General features: G+C 37.0%; 1 protein-coding gene, 1 long non-coding RNA gene and 1 pseudogene across 3 annotated transcripts in view; 2 read left to right on the forward strand and 1 right to left on the reverse strand.

The window, feature by feature from the left end:
• LOC144629184 (uncharacterized) overlaps nucleotides 1–18,062 on the forward strand; it is an 80,700-nt gene that overhangs the window by 40,091 nt on the left and 22,547 nt on the right. The window lies entirely within an intron of this gene.
• LOC144629188 (uncharacterized) overlaps nucleotides 1–18,062 on the reverse strand; it is a 107,760-nt pseudogene that overhangs the window by 31,120 nt on the left and 58,578 nt on the right. The gene's annotated exons all lie outside the window — the stretch shown is intronic.
• On the forward strand, nucleotides 10,101–14,600 carry LOC144629266 (uncharacterized). Its single transcript, XR_013566335.1, has 3 exons — nucleotides 10,101–10,807; nucleotides 13,226–13,253; nucleotides 14,338–14,600. It is a non-coding gene; the product is annotated as an uncharacterized LOC144629266 (long non-coding RNA).

The following is an 18,062-nucleotide window of genomic DNA, read 5'->3' on the forward strand; positions in this document are numbered from 1 at the left end:
GTACCATGGATTAAAGACTGCTGCTAAATACGTTTACAATAACTTTTATCGTATATAAAACCTTCTTTTGCTCTAAATTGCCAAAAATTTATAATTGTATTTTCGGAGTCTTTTTAAAAAATGTTAGTAATGCTATTGATCACAGTTCTACTATTATCTTATCCCCAAATTAATTTAACAGCAAAGCTAAGTATTTCCAGTACTTTCGATTAAACGAGTACAATATACATTCCCAGCAAAATTAGCAAAATGTATTGCTTCACAGAAATAACGTCACTCTTGTTCTTGTTCTTCCACTTTGTTCCATGAGAGTGCTCGTTCGGTAGAGTGGACTGACCCAAGAACGGGGTCGTCGGCGGACGCGTGGTGGACCGAGTCGGACCGGGCAGGAAGCCATGGCACTGATCATTCCCGGTCGCCCCAGGATCCCGGTTGTTGGCACAGAATGGGTTATAGTCACCAAGAGTCAAGTTTAGAGCTTCATGAAGCACAGGGTCAAACTTGCATCTCTCCGACTCAATCAGATCTCTCTTACACTTCCTTTCTTTGGCACGCTCACTATTGAGATTGCGAAGAAAAAATGAGAAAGTTCAATGCAAACAATTTATTTGATTTACTGAACAGCAACAAGTCCTTTTTGCAATAAAATGGACAATATTCCAATCTTTTATCCTTTCCCCATCTCCCAATTAGTAACAACACCCTAGTAGTCCTGTATTAAAAAGACTAACAAGACAACATAAAAGTATTATTATAAGTATTAATTTTTAACTTCTGTTAAGGTTACTGTAGACCTTCAGAGGCCAAATTTTGCGAAAATTTTTGTCTTTGCTCATTTTAAACCTATAACACTGATTTATAGTTTGGTGAAAAAAGTAATGTAAAATTGTTTAAAGATCGCGAGATATCGAGGAAAAACTTCTTTTTAGAAAAGTTAATAAATAGCAAAAGGTGTTATAATCTTTATTACACATGCGACGCTCGGTACATTTTTCGCGGAAAACTTCATCCGGCGACTCGAGTTACGCAGACTTGAATGTTTTATTTACATCGATAGAGCTATGCTGTTTAGCATGGGCTAGGCCACAAGGATCAGTGAATTTTCATGCAAAAGTCTGTAAAAAAAATGATATGAGTTCGTCGAAAAGAGAGAACACAACTTGGACGAACTTTCGTAAGAAAACCGCGCTAAAGAAAACGAAAATGAAAGAAAAAGAAAGTTTATGTTCAGTTGGAGATCAAGAGCAAATCGAACAATAACACTCAAGGGAAAGCTTTACCGAACGAATTCTTCCCCTCTACAGCACTTTGTTTGGGATCGCCGGTCAGTCGATTTTGGCTGCTATTTTCGCCGCTGGTTTCCCGTCCTTTTCCGTTTCTAGCGCTTCATCTTCCTTTTGTTTTCCCGTGTTAGAATTCATTCTGGTTGTCCTTACTTTCCACATATTTAGGAGTCTCTGGGGACGCAAGCTTGTGTTTCAATTGGTCGGCGGCATGACCGCGTTGACAAACACTTTGATGAGGTGGGATAAGCTTGCAAATCTTTAGGAGCAAAAAACTCGGGCTTTATTTTTGCGAGGATTCCACTGCTTCAAGCGAATTAATAGGGTATGTAGATTTGACGGATTTTAACGAAACTTGGCCAAAATGTTCCTTGGTTATTAACGCGCCAAAGTATGTGAGGCTTTTTCAATATTTCAAATGTTTCGCGTTTTACGCCTTCTTACGTGACGAAGATCAGCAAATATTCTAATCGCCAAGTTTACAATAGATTTTCTCAGCAACCAATAATCCAAAAAGCTTCACACACTTCTGTAGTCACTTCTGTAGTCACACACTTCTGTTACCTGCTGATTGACACTGTCCAGTTTGTTTGGTCGTATGTGCGAACACGAAAGCATTAAGGCTTGCGCGAGCTTACCATTAGACTAAATCTTTAAAACTAGTAATAATCAGAGATTAGGGCAGTGCGTTCGACCCAAGATAGGTACCCAAGATAAGGCTAGAAAAACGTAATCCGAGTTACACGACTGTTTATATCGTCATACAAATTTAAAACGACAGCGCTTGCAACATCAGCAAAGCCCGTATCCAACATCACTTGAAACTATCAGAAAAAATCTCAATCCAACAGTTCATGAGGCAGCACAGCAATTTTTTTTTTACTACTGTTAAAAGGAGGACTGCCGAAACGTTTATTTTTCAGCACAACTTACAGGGCAAACTCGAATCAACCTCGTTTCCAGTGTCTCTCGCAAAGAAACTGCGACGTCATTAATTAGCCAACCTGCCACATACCAAGATACATAGAACAAAATATAAAAGAACTTTTACTGGACAGCCACGGGACCACACGGTGACGCCACCACAAGATTAGGATTTTTTTCTCCTACCGTCGAACACAAAAATTGTTTACAGCCTTGAGGTTGCTCTGACGCAATTAATTGCATTCTAATGTCTAATCACATGAGATCGAGGCCAACTTGATTAGCAAATTTTAAAATTCGTTGTAAGTTAAAGCTTTCAATAGACGATTCAGACTTTCGTATTTAGACCTCGTAAAAAATTCAACAATTTATTTTATCACAAAATGGATGAAATATTTAGATAGCCAGTTCTATGAGCTTTAACTCTTTCTTGTCACGCACGGCCATTTACCGGTCCTTTTGGACCGGTTGCGCGAAAATTCCTAGAAAATTTGCCTTACTTCCGTTTTCCTCCAAATTTGGAGAACAGGAAGCTGATATGATTAGCCAATTACAGAGCGATTTTGGGCCAAGACACTTGAATGTGCCTTACATGACCAATTTTTCCAAGCGAAAAAAAAATTTTCAACATGGCGGACGTGACTACGGAATCAGTCGAATGAATTTAAACAGCTTTTAAAAGCCGGTGAAGATGGTTTTTGAGAAGGAAGTTGATCCAGAAGGTTTTTCAAGTCTCAAACAAAGTTATTTGGACAGTTAGCTCGAAATTCGAAGCGAAAAATTGAGGTAAATGATCTTTTATTTTGCTTCGCACATGTTTGTGTCTGTTTGCGATATGAGCACATGTTGTTCAAAATGCGACAAAAAACCGTTCGGATCGCCGTTTTATTACGTTTAGAAACTCGCCTTTATCATAAACAATTTGTCCTTTGTCGAATTTGGGAATGTAAAGCTCAATTTCTTTGATAATCACTCGTTTTGTAGGGATTATGCAGCCGTGAGTAGCCGCACGTAACTTGAGCTCTGATAAGTCGTTGCCATGGAAACTGAAATGCGATCCTTCTGTTTACGTAAGAAAAAAAAAATAATTAATTCCCTGTTTGGAATTTTTTCATCCGGTTTTCGGCACCAATTTTGTCTTAGAATACGGAAAATGATTACTTGGACCTTAAAATTTACCCAGTGGAGCGTTTTTGCACTATTTCAGTTTTGCCTAAATTTTGTGACTTATTTTTACTGATTTTTTGTGATTCAGAATTTTTTTTTGAAATGTTTTAAGTATCCATGAAGGAGATTATATTTTTTCTAGAAAGCATATTTTGTGCCCTTTCAAATGAGATATTGGAGACTTTATAGCTGTAAATACTTTTGGAGTTATTAAATAAAACGTGCGACACGGTCAATTTTGCATTATTTTTGATGTGACAACAATGAGTTAATTTAGTATAGGGTTTTATATATCTACAATTCAACCCGGACGCGCTACAGTTTTTTGAAGTGAGACACTCCTGAAGGCGTACGGTAACCTTAACGTGGCAGTCGAGTTTTTGAGCTTGTGCAAGAGAAGTTTAACGTGGCAGTCGAGTTTTTGAGCTTTTGCAATCTTTCAATCCAGCAATCGTAACCAGCTTGCTCTTCAGTAGCAAGCTTTGTAATCTATTTCGATGGCAACAAAATCCAAACAAATATCCTTATCTTGCTAAAGCTAAAAAACTCGACTGCCACGTTAAAAAATTGTTACAGTTTAGTATTTTAAAATTGAAAGATAAATCAATATTTTACAATAAAATCGAGCTATCTCCAACTTCTCACTACCCATCAATGCCTCACCCAGTACCCAGATGCGATAGCCTCTCAACCACGTATACACCTAATTGAAGAAACGTTGACCATGTGAAAAGCATAAAGAATGATCGATATAGCCCAATGGTATTCTGGGTAGACAGCCTTGGTAAGCTTAGTAATATTCCTCTCATTGATAATCAAGATATTTTCTTTCTTTAAGAGCCTTAAGAGGATGATTTTTGCAAACTGTCTTATTATCAGTTTAATTTTGTCACAAACGATTATTTTTTTCCGATTTCCCAGTAAACATTTAGGTCGAATCGTTCATGGTTTATGCTTTTCATGGGTGTATATACCGCACTAAACCGCAAGCTACAGTTTTGCAATTTAAATAAACACAAACAAGTTTCGATTTTATTCATATCAGTTAAGATCAAAAAACCGGGGGCACTTTTAGTGTCAACTACCCCTAGTTATTTTTCTAGATTCTGCATTCTATTCCCAGGGGGGGTACTCCGGCTTTTAAATGACGGGAATGATCGAATGGAGGCAAAACTCAGGACCCAAAAAAATCCCTTAGTCTTCCGACGTTACCCAAAAAAATCCCTGGACCAAAAATAACCCCCCAAAAAAATCCCTTGTCAAATTACCCCTAAATTGCCAGAAGGGACAATAATATAACACAAAGAAAACCATAAAAAATTGAACGCTCGTGTTTGTTTATTCATCATACCATAATTACGCCGAGGCCGCGCCAAGTTCGTTTTTAATACCCCTCCCCCCCCAAATCCCCTATTTAAATCAAGTCACCAAAAAAATACTTGCCAAATTTTCCAACCCAAAAAAATCCGGAATCGAAAATTTCAAACCCCAAAAAATCCTTCGATCATCCCCGTCATTTACAAGCCGGAGTACCCCCCCTGGGATTCTATTAGCTTTACAGTGATAAATACTTTTTTAAGGTTTTATATAAAGAAACGCGCGTATGAACGATTTTCCGGAAGACACCCCTGAAGGTCTACAGTAACCTTAAGCGTAATGGAAATAAATTAACCGTTAGCCTTAAAAAAGCCTACTTACGATCTAATTTGCTACGCTCAAACGAACGTAAATTATTTTCTTCTTAAATACTGCAAAATACACACCAAAGGAATGATGGTTGGATGCTCAGGCAATCCAAGCCGTAAAAGCCACCACCCCACTGAGACCCTTTGGTTTCTACTTCTAATTTACCTGCATAATGATGGGTCAGACCAGTTGGCGACAAACTTGTCCTGAAAGGTTTTTCTGCACAGAGGAAATTTCTGAAAATAGGTGCTGGTACACCGAAAGACCAGAAAGCCTAATTCGTAAGGAGAGCCATCGGGCCAAATGCTCACAGAACCATTGACACAAAAAAGGCGCTCCTCATAGTACAGTGAACTAGGCTTCTTTTCATATATTTGACAATCCTTTTCAACCTTTCTGTTGCACTCTACCATGGTTTGAAACTTTACACTTTGAAAAAAGGAGAGAAAAGGCATCAATTTCATAAAAATAAAACTTACGAATAATAATGCTGATGACGGGAATTTGCAGTGACATTTCCTCAATGTTGCTTTTAGTAGAGGGAGGAAATCCCTCGGAGCAAGGACGAGAACCAATTAACAACAAACTCATCCCACATATAATGGGTACCCATTATCTATCAAGGCTATCCATATGTTGCCCTTAAAATAGTAGAATTGTTGGGATTATAGCAAGACTACGACACTTCGTCCCTACACAGATACTCCTGATGATCCATCGTTCCTTGATCTTACCTTACCTAACTTATGGGATATGTGTATGGGGACAGGCTTCCAAATTTCTTCTCAACAAGCTTCTAATTCTCCAAAAACGAGTTCTTCGTCTCATATATTTTACTCCTAGAAATGAGCATGCCATTCCACTTTTTATCAATTCAACGATTCTACCCGTAGCTATGATTTATTTTGAAACCATTGCTAACCTTATGAACGACATATCTAACGGATCTGCACCATTACCTCTTCAAGCACTTTTCTTAAAATCAAACGAAGTTCACCGATACAACACAAGATCTGCAGCAAAAGGTAACTTCTTTCAAAAAGATGCACTGAGTTGGAAATTCAAAAGCGTTCCTTTTCTCGTTTCGGAACTTTAGTCTGGAATAACACTGCACCGGCCTTACGAGACAAACCTAAGACAGTTTACCGAAAAACAATTCGTGACTCAATGCTCAATTTACTTTCAGCTGAGGATGACTATGTTGAAATCAATAAAATTATTGACTTCCTTAAATCTTCTAGTAGCTTAAAGTAGCTTTAATGTAGCTTTAATTTCTTTTCTTTAATGTAGATAAGTTTTAAATACCTTTTTGTAAATTTATTTATTTATTTATTTTCTCTTTTTCATTTTCTTCTTCACCTCCCGCCTCGAATAGCTAGGCTAATTGCGGGAGGTGAAAAATATTGTAAATAATTTGATTGCCTAAATAAAGTTTTGTTGTTTGTGTTTGTTGTTTGTTTATGACGCCGGCTCCGGTAACCGAACCCGGGCCACATTGGTGGGAGGCGAGCGCTCTCATTACTGAGCCATCCCTGTCCCTCTTAAACAAACCGTGTAATTCACGTCATACTTGCACCTTTTAAACAAAACTGCGAACGGCCAGGCCTATATCTTACTTTTATTTCTTTTAACCAGCATAGTTCTGCACTCACTTGGTACAGGTGTATTTAATTACGGAAAAAGCAGCACTAAGCTTTCACAAATTGCATAAAACCAAACAAAGACTTACCTGCAATTAGCCGAGGGATCTTTCTGGAGAGCTTTATAAAATACAGTGGTACATCTTCGTGCCTTGCAGAAATATTCAATGAATGAACAGTTGCCTATATCCGGGAGAGCATTTCCAAAGCCACAAAGGAAAACTGAGGAGAAAAAACAAATAATGAGCCGTATTAATTATGATAATTATTAAAATGATAATTATGAATATGATAATTATAATAGGGGAAAGCTCGATTTCCACTGTCTTGTAGGAACAGCCAAGAAATGATATGAAAATATCGGGGTCTCTATCATAGTAAAATGTCGCGAGTAATGTCCATTGACAAATCTAGGGGAGGGGCTCGGGCTTCTCGGGCTCCCAGCTTATTTTTAGGCCAGACTGAGGAACGAAGGGCCCAGATCTAGAAAATATTTTTTCGAGAGCCGGTCCCCTCTTATTCTAGGGACTGAATGAACGGGTCCCCCACTTATCTGAAAGTCTGGATCTCTGTGTCTACATGTAAGCTCAACAAATAACCGTAACTGAATTTGCATCAATTGCTTTATTTCGTCGTTCCTGCGGCTCGAAATGGTCCATTTTCATTAACAATTGCTATATATGAGCACTGAAACTGTTAACAAGCTTCTTTGGTTGCGGATGGCTAGGATAGAAATGGATTATAACTTGAAAAATTAAGGCTAAACGTTTCGAGTTGTCCGCGCGTCTTCAAAAAATAGACATTTCGAGTCGTAGTTTGATTTCTATTCGCAAATTAATATTATATCTTCGATTCCTTCACATGTTCAAAGATAATGTTTTCCATGGGTTAAGTTGCCTACCACTAATTTTTGAACAGTTTAGTCCAAAAATGAGCAAAGTCCCCGTGACGTAGCTTCTTTAATGTTATTCCTTCCTTGTTTTGGTTAAATTAGAAATTTAGGCATTATTTCAAACAATGTCTATTTGCCGTTTTGAGTGGCGGTTCCATTTCTCTTATAATTAGGTAAGGAAGCCACTCTACCTAAACGTATATCAGATTTTTACAACATATCTATCTATTTATATTACATTAAATTTTGTAATTAGCTGTATATTGGCCAATACTTGACGAACTCACCCGTCCGTTGCGTCAACGCTGTCTACCAATATACAAGCGGAAACGGAACACGAAATGTAAATTCACATTAAGACAGGAAGCTAGTTCGAAATGTAGTGGTTCTTTCTCGAAAATAGGCGGGCTGTGTGCACGTGGACTGGACGGTCTGTCAGTAAATTATTGACCTTAACTCTTTGGTATTTTATACCATATCCTTGCTTGCAGCGTGCAAGCTTCCAAATTATCGCTAAAAAATAACTTGGGCATATACACCGGGTTTCAAGCAAAAGCTAATTCTTTCTCTTGTTTCCCTCCATGCCTCGCTTATATCGGCCGTTTTCGTTTACACTAAATTTCTCACATTTTCTTCGCGTTAAAATGTTGATGATGAAAGAGAGAGGAATGAATCGCGATGCGAGTGAATATAATATATAATAGGCTCATATAGGCCAATTCTTTTCCTATCGCCTAACTCAAATAGTTTTTTTCGCTGGTACTTCCTAATATATAGGCTAAATAAAAATCCAATTTTCTACTATTAATATTACTACGTTTTTTCGACTTTGTTAATTTCGATGACCTTTCTAAATACAAGGTTTTTAAAACTTTTCAGTAATGAAAACAACTTTCCAATGACTTGTGCACACTTAAAAACCACAAAACAAAAATGCTAAACACGAAAGCCTTACACAGCTCGCAAAAAAAAATCCCTTACCAAAAGCGAAGGCAATCCGTACAAGCTTCATCTTGTCTTATTGTAGTAAGCTGACAGAATCAAGCAACAAGATCAACTGAACAGTTTGCGAACAAGTAATGACTTCTCCCCAGAAACACGCTAGCCAATAGCTATGCAAAGTTATTCTTAAGCTGCATACTGTCAAACCTAAATAGTCACTCTCGATTGGTTGACTTAAAACTATTATGTTATGTAACAAATTGAACTAGAATGCAAAATTGATCACCAGAAGTATTTTATTCTTAACAACAACGGAAATAATGCTATTGCCTGTTCCTGGTCTTCAGATCTTATAGTGTTGTTCGCCGGTAAGGTCAGGGTCTTTGTCATGAGCCATATTATCAACATTGTCCAAAACAGACGTTATGAAACGAGGAAACAAATGTAATTATCTGTGATTCAGTGCCGTGTAGCTAAATTTCGCGTAGCTGCAAAGATATCGGAGATATGCATTGCTAATCGCAATGCGGCGGAGCCGTTCCGGTAATTTGAACAGTGATCGCATATAATTAATAGAGGGCCGTTAAGTTATTTTCTCTTGGTTTGAATGTATACATATCTACACTTGAAAAACAATCAACTGTTCAGTTACGGCGAAATTTGGATTGCGAAACCTGAATGTAAAAACACTGTGACGCAACAGTACTACCGAGCAGCACTGGAAAAGTTGAAAATTTACATGCACATGTAAATTACAATTTACAAAATGTAAATCTTATTTACATTCTTTGTAAATTAAAATTTACATGTTGGAGTTTTGTAAAACAAAATTTACATGAAATTTACAGTCTTCAACGGATCATGTAAATGTATTGTAAAAAGTGATTTACATGGTCCTTTATTACAACGCTAATTGTAAGAACATGTAAAAAACATGTCAAATGTATTAACCACTTTTACAGTTTCTTTCTTTGTAAAAAACATGTAAATTTCTTTACTAAATCATGTAAAGAACATGGGAAATTTACAAAGGGGCGCCGTTCGGAAACATGTAAAAACCATGGAAATTGACAAAGGGGGCCTGGTTGGAAACATGTAAAAACCATGGAAATTGACAAAGGGGGCCTGTTTGGAAACATGTAAAAACCATGGAAATTAACAAAGGGGGCCTGTTTGGAAACATGTAAAAAACATGGAAATTGACAAAGGGGGCCTGGCTGGAAACATGTAAATACCCTGGAAATCGACAAAGGGGGTCTGTTTGGAAACATGTAAAAAACATGGAAATTGACAAAGGGGGCCTGTTTGGAAACATGTAAATACCCTGGAAATCGACAAAGGGGCCTGTTTGGAAACATGTAAATACCCTGGAAATTGACAAAGGGGGCTGTTTGAAGACATGTGAACATGAGCTTTTAATTCATGATGTAACCCACCAAATAACTTTCGCGTGCATTCATTAGTTAGATAGAACGCATCACGTGGTACGAAATCAAACGACGTAGAAGAAATCGGAGGGATTTAAGAAAGTATAAAATAAATATATCCCCTTCCGGCTTGCTGGAGGATAATACTCCTTGCCTGAAAGATTATCCTCAAAATTTCACAGTTGCCTTTGAAGCTTAGTCAACTGTTCATTTTTTCAGCCAAGGGCATTATCCTCCAATATGCAACCGCCTGAATGGGTTTTTATTATTTACTAATTATCTAGATGAACGAAGCGCAAGACGAAATTAAGCGACTGATATCAGTTTTAACATAACTCATTACAAAAGCTCTTAGTTACAAATCTTTTACTAATGTCAAAAAGTAAACAGATTATAAATAAAAACCTTTTGATGCAGAAAACGAAGGCGACTATGACTTCGTCTAACAATATTTTAAACAATCTGGAGCAGTGGGGGGAAAACGCTAGCGTCCAACAGTTTGGCTTATATATTTTTCGAGACATGCGTTTTGGTTTTCTTTATATTATAGACAAGGAAAATTTGCACGCGAACGGCGGTAAAATTGGTCGTTTGCTGTGTTTGACCTGGTCGAGAGGTAAGGCCGAGAAGCACTGGCGCGAACGAAAATTAATCCCGGCGTCCTCTCTGGTACTTTTTGGCGCTCGGTTCAACGGTTCGAAGATCGATCATTGAGAGGCCTTTTCTCTCGCTAAAAAGGGCAATTTCCTCTCTTTAAGACCTTATTACTTCCAAATTAGCTGCATGGAGCCTTCTTTCACCGGATCTCCAATCAATACGCCTGTTTTAGCCAAGTTTCTTTCCAAGGTAAGCCTATATATGACCGTTCAAATCATGTTTTGGTTGATTTCCTCTATGTAGCTTCTAGGTGAGATTGGTTTTAATATTTTAATAGAAGTTCAAAATGTAGAATTTCGTGTTTGTTCTTGCACTTCATACGTATAATTCAGCACTTCTTAAACATGAAGTAATTATTAGAATAAATTGAATAATTGCGTGTGCATATAGAGATGTCAACACAGGACTGTTCAACATGTTTTATTTAAAATATAAGCTTATATAATTTAAGAGTGCAAGGCTTATTTATTCATGTTATTGTATGTATAGTAATTATTATTTTGCCGATTTGCAACAGTTTAAACTCAGTGAGGCTTTCAACTGGCAAATTATAAAGCAAACTAAAACAGCTTTAAAATTATCACCAAAAGTATTTAGCAGTATTTATCAATCTTATCTATATAGTACTCCTGGCATATCAAACTCATTCGATTGGTTTTGTTAGTCGAAAAAAATCGAACGTCTATTTTGCTGTGAGTTCGATTATTCCCAGGGTATCCAGTCGAATGTTCGGTAATCGAACTCAATCGAACACCAATGGTTCGATTGGGTTCGGTAATCGTACATAATCAAACTCGCAATAAAATTTGGTCAATCGAACTCAATCGAACGTTTGATTACCGAACAGTGCACAATCAAACTCAATCGAAAGTTCGATTACCGAACTCCTGTTTGTTTATACTGCGTATATATTGATTTATACTGCGTACATATCAATTGATTTCAAGAGCCACAGCTGGGGCAGTCGAACAACGTACTCGTCCGAAACTGAAGTCAATTTTGCATGCAAGTTTTTTGCTTATTACGATGATTTTGATCTTAAGAAAAAAATTATTTTACTTGTTCACTTATTATTTTTGTCATCCATGTTGATAGTAAGCACTTCCTCCAATGTAATTGTTATGCTGGAAATTGCTCTTCTCCTGTCAACGTCGCTTTTGGCCGCCCTCGAGGGCTAAGACAGACTGATGGCGGCAGCGTTTTGGCTCCCTATAATGATTCTTCACATATTGAACACACTGATTGCCTGTGTTGCAGTGAATGAAATGGTGCAACTTCTGTTTAAGTGTAACGGTAAAAACTGCAGGGCAGAAACCATATCCTTCCTTCTAATATAGATATTTAAACAATAGTGCATTTCAGTTATTTTACCGTCCTACTGTTCTCTTCTACCAAATATATTTTACTAAACATTGACATTCAGTTCGATATTTGGACGTTTTTATATTTATTCCATTCAATAAAAGTTGATTTTGATTAGTCCTGCGTGATTTACTTATCAAGAGAAAGATTCGGAACTAGATCAAACCCGATTGAGTTTGACTGTGTTTGATTATGTTCGATTGGTTCGAAAATCGGACTCACAGCAAAATAGATGTTTGATTTTGTTCGATTACCAAACCCAATCGAACGATTGGTGTTCGATTGGGTTCGATTGATTTTTGGTTCGATTTTGTTGGATTGGATACCCCGGGGAACCAATCATACACAACCGAACACAACCAAACTCAATGTGATTCGACTTTGTTCGGAATCCATCTCTTGATAAGTTAAACATGCAGGACTAATTAAACCGAGTGTCAATGTTTGTTTATACATATTTTGTATAAGAGAACGAAACAACAGTTAAATACTGATATATGCACTTTTGTTTACTTTTTTATAGTGGTGGGAAGGAAATGGTTTCTGCCTTGTAGTCACCATAAGACTCAAACAGAACATTTTTTTCTACTTAAACAGAACTTGCACCATTTCATTCACCGCAACATAGGCAGTAGTAAAAACAAAATAATAAATAAATAAAAAAACAACAACAACAAAACATAGGCAGTAGTGCACCATACAAAATGTCTGCATAATATACAAACAAGCAAGAGTTCGTAATCAAACATTCCATTTTGTTGGATGGACCAAATTTTAATTTTAGTACGGTTATTTAACAATTATTCTGCGAAATCGCGCGGAATATCGCCTGATACTTAGTCGACGAGGCCGTAGGCCGAGTTGGCTAAAATCAGTCGATATTCCGCAAGATTGAGCAGGATAATTGTTTTATTATTCAACAACTTGCCAACGAAACACATTTTGCAGAAAGAAAAACTATAATTATGCAGCGCTTTACAACATTTCGGACAAATCTTCGCAACCTACATATATCGCAGGATATCTGTTATGTACAGATGACAGATATCGTTAACATTTTGACCATATATGGGCAGCGCGCGCATGTGTTGAATAATAAGTGCAATTACCGTACCCAATCAACCATTGGTGTTCGATGGGGTTTGAATATGGAATGTTCAAGTGGTTACGTCGGGAGTACTGAAGTGACTTTTTAATTGAGTCAGCAAATGACATTGAATTGTTTGGATGTGTTATTATTTTCAGATGAAAGGGTTGATAGCAAGAGTGGCATGTAAGTACAAGCCTCAATTTATGTCTCAATGACTAGCAGCTAATCAAAGTTTTAAATCCAATCTAGACTTAATGACCTGCAGTCAAAGGCTTTTTTCTGTAAGTCGAATAGCACTGCAGTAAGCCCAAATAGGACTGAGGTTAGCCGAAATAACAACCTGGTTAACCTCAATACAGTGGAACCCCGATATAACGATCTTCGATATTCCCGATATAACGATGAATATGTTATGTCCCGGCAAAAATAAAATGTATAGGACAGCACCCTGATATAACGATTCCTTGATATAACGATATAATTTTACTGCCCCCTTGGCATATCGTTATATCGGGGTTACACTGTACATGTAGCACTATTGTTAGCCTTAATAGCATTGCACTTACAATGTAGCCTAAATAGCACTCCAGTTGGCCTTAACAGCACTTTGTGTGGCCCTAAATTTTAAAACTCTGGTTGGCATGTTTATGGTTAGCCTTAAAATAATTAATAGTGGTAATGGTAAAAATGGCCACTGTGGTCCAGTGGTCATGAGTATAGCTTACCATGCAATCAACTTTATAGGAAATTTGCTACATGTACATTTACAGCTGGTCTAGTACAAATTCCTACATGTCCAAATGTGCACTGTAGAGTGCTTAAAAAATACATGTTCAATTGTACATGTGCATATTTTTATGAATTTTGTGATACCATAAGGTCTTTTATTCTTGTGTAAAGTTTATATTTGAGTGCAACCAGTGGACTGCAAAACTCTACTTCTCGCGTCCTTGATAACAACTGGATGGCAATGTACATGGAGCAATGTCTGCATGTAAAAAATTACTTCCAGTCAGCTGTTCTCAAGGTCAGCCCTCCCAGTTATCTTGAAGTCCCTAATGTGCAGGTTCAGAAGTGGTGATGTTGTGGTTTCAACTCTTTGTTGGCTTTAATTTTTCAAACCGGTTTTGATTTTGATTTTCTTTTGTTTCAGATAATATTAAGAAATGAGACAGTGAAAAGTAAAAATTGGTTTGAAATTTTTTTAACCACAACATTGATCTAACCAGAATGTCATTCCTAATGATTCTTTATAATTTGTTGTTAGGTTAAAGAAGGCTCTACCACTTTCACTGATGAAGTCTTGTACATACAAATACTAAAAAAGGTGGCAATAACCAGAGGTGGTTAAGGTGTAAAATCGTTTCACCTCGGGGTCAGTATCAAGTCTGTACCATCACAATGAAGCATCTTGCTGAATGTTCAGTTGGTGTACATACATGTACATGTCGTGTGGTTTTCTGGTGGAAATTTATTCCATCAGTTTTGTTCTACTTTTGTACAAATTATTTGGATTCATGGCAGTTTTTAAATAGGACCATGTTAACAAAGCCTGACAATTACAGTGATAAATGTGTTAAGTGAACCTAGGCTGGTCAGTGTTCAAAATCATTATTCAAAAGGTTCTACTATGGTTATTTGATGCCATAGCTTTTTTATCAATTGTAGTGCTATGATAGTAGTTGAAGGGTTGAAACCCAAACCATTTGCCAAATAACCACTGTTAAAGGTGAAGAATTATTCTACATCAGTGTCAGTCTTAGTTCTGTACTTTCACAATTAAGTGTTTATTCGATTAAGCGCCCAACCTCGAATAAGCGCCCACCTCGAATAAGCGCCCACTCTGTAGGTAGGAAAAGTTAAAAATAAGGTCTTGTAAATGTACAATGAGAGCGACCGAGCAAATATGAAAATCAGCTTTTGTACAATTTAAATTCAAGGCATTTTTTTGGGTCAATTTTAACATAGCTTAGCAATGAATGGTGTTTGAACTTACCCTGCGGGAAGGCTCACCTTGGGGCACGAAATATACTTTGGGGCACTCACGATTGGCGGGCACAGCAATATGGTGGGGAGGAGACTGGTGAAGAGGCACCAGTAAATTTCATATCTCAATGAATGTCATATCTTGTCAACATTCCTGTCAAACTTCTACTTTCTTTGAAATTAAATTGGCTTGTCAGTATTCCTGCGGTTTTCGGGGTGGGAGTGAAAAATTAGCAGAGGTTGATGCAGGTTCACTCGCGGCTTTGCCACGTAAATGTCGTTCTCGTGCGTGCTCTAAGGTGAGCCTACTCGCAGGCTAGTGTGAACTTGGCTGTTCAGTGTTCAAAATCATTGTGCAAAAGGTTCTGCAATGTTTATTATTCGTTTGATTTCATAGTTTTATGATATGGAAGGGTTGTGGTAGTAACTGAAGGGCTGAAAGCAAAATCATGTGCCAAACATTACATGAATTGAAGCAAAAGAAAAACATTCAACAAAAATTTAATCCTGAAATACCATGGTTTCATTTCCAACCCTTCAGTTACTGTAAAGTATATTTTATGCGGTTATTCAAAAAGACCATTTACGCCTATTAATAAAAGTGATCAATATCTTACCCATAGTATAACTTTTAAAGGCTCATTTTCATCCTACAATACGTCTTTCATGATATGGTACATTTTCATACATATGCTAAGCTATTGCATAATTCACTTCATATTGAGTGTAGAAGACACTTCAGTAGAGGAACATAGGATAAATCGGGGCACATGCCAAGCAAAAGAAATTGGCTTTTTAAGAGAAAAGCAAACACCAGTGCAACATGCAGGATCAAAGTGGGCCTTTGCAATAGAGGAGTAGTATTATTACTATTTGGAAATGAAGTCACTGATATGTTATTAGACAGTTCTATCAATTAATCATGCATAAATTTATCTTAATCTTTATTGTTTTCCATAATGATTATGTGAAGTTGAAATAATTGGTATCAGCAATTTTTGACCTAGTAAAACTGCTTTATTTGAACTGAAAAAACTATACAAAACTATACGATCTAAATCATTTTATTCTGAATGAAATGCTAGTTTTTATTATATTTATAAAGAATATTCCAAGCTTTATATACATGCTTTATTGCAAGATACATGCAGACGAACTTTATTACTTATGGGGTATAAAATCATTTGTATGTATTATTATTAACTGGAAAAATATATGCACTGACGTACTGAAAATGAATGTAGTTAGGATAGTATCAAGAAAAGGTTCTAGACGAATAAAAGAAAACAGTGCCAGGCATTCTGTTCTTCATTTTAATTACAGGGGCTAGGCAGGTCCCCTTTGTCAATTTCCATGTTTTTTACATTTTTCAAACAGGCCCCCTTTGTCAATTTCTATGCTTTTTACATGTTTCCAAACAGGCATCCTTTGTCAATTTCCATGTTTTTTATATGTTTCAAACAGGCCTCCTTTGTCAATTTCCATGTTTTTTACATGTTTCAAACAGGCCCCCTTTGTCGATTTGCAGGGTATTTACATGTTTCAATCAGGCCCCCTTTGTCAATTTACATGCTTCCAAACAGGCCCCCTTTGTCGATTTCCAGGGTATTTACATGTTTCCAAACAGGCCCCCTTTGTCGATTTCCAGGGTATTTACATGTTTCAATCAGGCCCCCTTTGTCAATTTACATGTTTCCAAACGGGCCCCCTTTGTCGATTTCCAGGGTATTTACATGTTTCAATCAGGCCCCCTTTGTCAATTTACATGTTTCCAAACAGGCCCCCTTTGTCGATTTCCAGGGTATTTACATGTTTCAATCAGGCCCCCTTTGTCAATTTACATGTTTCCAAACAGGCCCCCTTTGTCAATTTCCATGGTTTTTACATGTTTCCAAACAGGCCCCCTTTGTCAATTTCCATGTTTTTTACATGTTCAGTCTATTTATAAGCATCAGGTATAAATGTTTTTACATGCTTTTTACAGTGTTGATCGGATAAATTGACATGTTATTTACATGGTCCGTGGTCTTTCGTTCGGGAAATTTACATGATGTTCTGTGTTTTTACATGTTTTACTTCAAATATTTACATGTTTTTGACATGTTTTGAGAAGAACATGTAAAAGGGTAAAAACTATGTAAATCATCCTTTACAGTGTCTTTACATGTTATTTACATGTTATTTACATACTATGTAAATTTTCAACTTTTCCAGTGCAGCATGCAGCACACATGTAGAAAATTATAACTTTGTTTAAAGGGGCTTTGTTACGGATTTGTGCAAATTTTGAACAGCCAAAACTTAAATTTATGTCGTTGAAAACATTAAAATAATGCTTCTAATTTATAAACATCGCTTTATTAGGGCACTGAAATTGTTTGCAAACTTCTTTGGCTGCGGATGGCAAGGATGGAAATGGATTGCATTTTGAAAAATTCAAAGATAATGCTTTTCGTGGGTTTATTTGCCTACCACTAATTTCAGAACATTTTAGACCAAACATTTGCGAAATCCTCGTGACATTTAAACAATCAAAGGATGAGAAGCTACGTAGCTTCTTTAATCCTCTGATTGGTATTTTTTGCTAACGCTCTCTGACTTTGAACGAGAGGTCTGGAGCGAATTTCAAAACAAAGAGTCAGACTGGGGAGAGACGGTCCGATAACACATAAGAGACTATATTGGGGAGTTGAACAATATAACTAAATGGAACTTATTCATACTTAATCTCTGTAGTAAAAATCAAACTCTACTTAGGGTGGGAACAGAAATTTCGAGCTTACAGATTTGAAATTAAATCCGCGAGTCCTTGTATCCAGCAATCCTGAACTCTGAAATCTCGCTCTGTTATTCTGTCTAGGTTCAACCCCTTTATAGGGCGCAGGGAAGAGAGAAATCATGGACTGGGCTACACTTAGATTTTAGAAGCTATGAAATCCCAGTTTAAGCTATTATGTACGCAATTGTTGTTTGCCGGGCCAGGCGCTTTTCGATAAAATGGGAACT

This window comes from Oculina patagonica, chromosome 10, assembly GCF_052425735.1.
Source record: "Oculina patagonica isolate OP01 chromosome 10, crgOcupat, whole genome shotgun sequence".
NCBI classification, from domain to species: domain Eukaryota; kingdom Metazoa; phylum Cnidaria; class Anthozoa; order Scleractinia; family Oculinidae; genus Oculina; species Oculina patagonica.